Below are 4,395 nucleotides of genomic sequence, written 5' to 3'. Positions count from 1 at the left end.
GAACTGATTGGAAGTTTCGATTCACTCGAAAAGTTCATGGTAGATCGAAGAGCTATTCAACCAGCCTTACCAGAGGATGGCAAAACCGAAATTAAGGTACCCCATATCCATTTAGTTCAACAAAATCAATTCTCTGGTTATTCATTCGAAAACCCGATAGACCATATCGAGACTTTCGAAGAATTATGTGCAACCATTACAGCAAATGGGGATTACCACAAGTGTAGTCTTTTCCCATTCTCTCTTAGAGATAAGGCCGGCAAATGGCTAAAATCTTTGCCACCTGCTTCACTAAAAACGTGGGCAGCGTGTAGAACTGCTTTCCTAAATCGGTATTATACTAGAAATCTTTCAAATCTCTTAAGAAAGAAGATAAGGACTTTTAAACAAAAAGAAGATGAAGATCTTTTAGAAACTTGGGAAAGATTTAGGAAATACCAAAGAGATTGTCCACACCATGGATATGCCGAGGAATACCTGCTAGGTATCTTCTATCGCGGTATAACTCCAGAGTTGCGACACTCTTTTGATATAGCAAGTAATGGAGATTTCACAACTAGATCTGTAGAAGATGCTCACGTTTTCATTAAAAATTTAGGAAACAGCATCCGAAATCAAGTAACCTTTGGTAATTCTGTACTTCCTGAGAAGAAAGAAGAAATTTCGGAAGTTATAAAGTGTCTCCGTCACATAATGAGTCATCTTGGATTGCAACAACCAAATAGGGTACACAATACGTGTAACTTTGATGGCTGGGACAACCCAATGGATTCTTATGGTCAAGGTATGGTTAACACTGCAGAAGTCTATCAAATTCAAGATTTTCCATTCGATTCTGATCACCGTGGGTCCATTCGTCCGGACCGCGGCCAAGCAAGCTTTCACCGCGGTCGTGGCTGTTCTGACCGCGGCCAAGACATGATTCACCGCGGTCGCGAGCCTTCTGACCGCGGGAAAACGTCTTCCGAGCCTGGTTGGACACCACCTTCCGAACCAATCTCGGCTATTCAATCTAATCCTGTTTCCTATCCAAGTTTTCCCTCTTCTGAAGCTGAAAACCTAAACAAAAAGAATTTAGAGCTTGAAAAATCTATGTCTCAAGAGATTAGTGATCTTAGATCTGAACTAAAAGAGATGCAGAAAGATTTCGACACCCTCCTAAGCATAATGACCAAAACTAATTCTAAAAACTTAGAAAAATCTGAAGAGGAGCCAAGTGAAAATTCTTTCGAAAGCTCAAGTGAAGCAGATCCCTCTGATCATGTGAAAGCTATTACACTTAGGAGTGGATTAGCTTACAAAGAGCCTGAATTTCCTAAAGATCCCGAAGATGAGGAAAAGGGTAAGGAAAAGGAGAAAGAAAAAGAAAGAATCACGAATGAAGATGTTGAAAAGGAAGTGGATGGAGAAGAAGTAAGAGAAGATTCATCCCGGGAAATCCTTGGAGAAGACCCGATTCCTCCTCCACCAACTCGTGTCTACAAACCTAACCCTCCATATCCTAGAGCCTTAAGAGCCCCTAAGAAAGAGAAAGAAAAAGCTAAGCTTAAAGAGCTAATCGATCAGTTAAATGTGAGATTACCTTTTGTAGAAGCTTGTGCTATGATTCCTGCTTTAAGAAAATACATGAAGGGTATTCTAACAAATTCTTTAACTCTTGAAGAATGCGTTATGATGATAACCCATGAATGTAGTTCTATCCTGCAAAGCCGAATCCCTGAAAAGAAAAACGATCCTAGAAGCTTTGTACTTTCATGCACCATCAATGATGTAGCTTTTGAGCGTGCTCTCTGTGATTTAGGATCTAGCATAAACATGATGCCTCTTTCAGTAGCAAAACGTTTAGGACATCACACTTTCAAGCCCACTAATATTTCTTTAGTACTAGCTGATCGTTCTGTTAGACAACCCGTAGGTATCCTAGTAGATGTTCCAGTAGAAATCGAAAAATGTTCCATCCCTACCGATTTCGTAATTCTAGAACTAGAAAAAGAACCTAAGGATCCACTTATTCTTGGAAGACCATTCTTATCTACAGCCAGAGCCATAATCAATTTTCCTGAAGGAAAAATCGACCTTCATCTAGCCGGTTCAGTTATGCAGTTTGACATGAACAAAAGTTTCGATAAACCGACTTTGGATGGCAAAATTTGTTGGGTTGATGAGTTAGACGGAATTATTGAGGAAGTCTATGAAGATCTGCTTCTAGATGACCCTTTAAGTGTCACGCTTTCACCCGCAAAAGATGAATGCAATTTCCTTGAAGGAATTTCGAATGAATGCGCACGTATGCTTAATAAGTCCAAAACTTATAGGAAACCTCTACACTATCTAGATCTTAAGGACCAAACAAACATTCCTACACCTCCTAAAGACACTGCCGCAGCAATTAATGATCCTTGGAGCGAGCTTAAAGCCCCTAAAGTCGAGCTTAAACCTCTTCCCGTCGGACTTAAGTACGCCTTCCTTGGACCAAATTCTACTTATCCTGTCAAAATAAACTCTGGTTTGACGGAAGAAGAAACCACAATGCTGTTGACTGAGCTGAGAAAGCATAGAAAAGCCTTAGGATATTCACTTGATGACATATCTGGAATCTCTCCAGATCTTTGTATGCACAAGATAAATCTAGAGGATAATGCTAAAAACTTAATCGAAAGTCAAAGGAGACTGAACCCTAATCTCATGGATGTTGTCAAGAAGGAGATTATGAAGCTTTTAGAAGCTGGAATAATCTTTCCTATCTCAGATAACACTTGGGTTAGCCCAGTTCATGTTGTTCCAAAGAAAGGAGGAGTCACTGTCATTAAAAATGATAAAGATGAAATGATCGCTACAAGAACAGTAACTGGACATCGTATGTGCATCGATTACCAGAAGCTGAATGCAGCAACTAGGAAAGATTTCCACTTCCCTTCATAGATCAAATGCTAGAAAGATTAGCTAATCACCCTTACTATTGCTTCCTTGATGGATACTCCGGATTTTTTCAAATTGCTATTCGCCCGGAGGATCAAGAAAAAACGACATTCACTTGTCCATATGGCACGTTCGCTTACCGACGTATGCCTTTTGGACTGTGTAATGCACCTGCTACCTTCCAGCGGTGCATGATGTCGATCTTCACAGATTTTGTTGAGGATTTCATGGAAGTATTCATGGACGATTTCTCTGTCTATGGATCTTCTTTTGAAAAATGCTTAGGCAACCTTGGTAAAGTTCTGCAAAGATGTGAAGATAAGCACTTAGTATTAAATTGGGAAAAATGTCACTTCATGGTACAAGACAGAATCGTGCTTGGGCACAGAATTTCCGGAAAAGGTATTGAAGTTGACAAAGCTAAAATCGAGGTCATGACCAGCCTACAACCACCCACAAACGTAAAAGGAATTCGTAGTTTCTTAGGACACGCAGGATTCTATAGGCGCTTCATAAAAGATTTTTCTCAAATAGCTAGACCTCTTACGCGTTTGCTTTGCAAGGAAACGAACTTCGAGTTCGATGATGAGTGCTTAGCCGCGTTTCATAAGATCAAAGAAGCCCTTGTTTCTGCTCCAGTCGTGCAAGCACCTGATTGGGAACTCCCATTCGAAATCATGTGCGATGCAAGTGACTATGCAGTCGGAGCAGTGCTTGGCCAACGAAAAGATAAGAAACTGCACGTAATCTACTACGCAAGCAGAACTCTAGACGAAGCCCAATGCAATTATGCTACAACAGAGAAAGAACTTCTAGCTGTTGTATTTGCATTTGAGAAATTCCGTTCTTATCTCGTAGGATCTAAGGTCATAGTTCATACTGATCATGCTGCAATCAAGTATTTAATGTCTAAGAAAGATGCTAAACCTCGGTTGATAAGATGGATCCTCCTACTGCAAGAATTCGATATCGAAATTCGAGATCGGAAAGGAGCAGATAATGGAGTTGCAGACCATCTTTCACGAATTCGAGTTGAAGAAAGATTGCCTTTAAATGACAGTTTGCCTGAGGAAAACATCTATGCAACAGATACTACCCCCAATGCCAATACCGCACCACCACGTCCTCTAATGCGAAGATCAGATGCTTTCAACACCCCATGGTTTAGGCACATAGCGAATTACCTAGCAGCTGATGTAGAACCACCACAATTCTTTGGGTATATGAAGAAAAAGTTTCTGAAAGACGTAAGACATTATTTTGGGATGAACCCTATCTCTATAAGAGATGTGCTGATGGGTTATTCCGAAGATGCGTGGCTGAAGAAGAGATGGAAGGAATTTTATTCGGATGCCATAGCTCGTTTTACGCAGGACATTTCGCAACTTTCAAAACCGCTTCAAAGATCTTACAAGCTGGTTTCTGGTGGCCTACTTTGTTCAAAGATACTCAAGCTTATATATCGCGATGCGATAA

At 40.5% G+C, this 4,395-nt stretch overlaps 1 non-coding gene across 1 annotated transcript; it reads right to left on the bottom strand.

Annotated features, from left to right (window-relative positions):
- Positions 1 to 356: 356 nt before the first annotated feature.
- Positions 357 to 464, bottom strand: LOC112089596. The gene has a single exon (XR_002901229.1). It is a non-coding gene; the product is annotated as a small nucleolar RNA R71 (small nucleolar RNA).
- Positions 465 to 4,395: the final 3,931 nt, after the last annotated feature.

This window comes from Eutrema salsugineum, unplaced genomic scaffold (assembly GCF_000478725.1).
Source record: "Eutrema salsugineum unplaced genomic scaffold, Eutsalg1_0 scaffold_12, whole genome shotgun sequence".
Lineage (NCBI taxonomy): Eukaryota > Viridiplantae > Streptophyta > Magnoliopsida > Brassicales > Brassicaceae > Eutrema > Eutrema salsugineum.
Note: the sequence above shows the minus strand (reverse complement) of the source record. Positions and strands in the feature narration are given on the sequence as shown.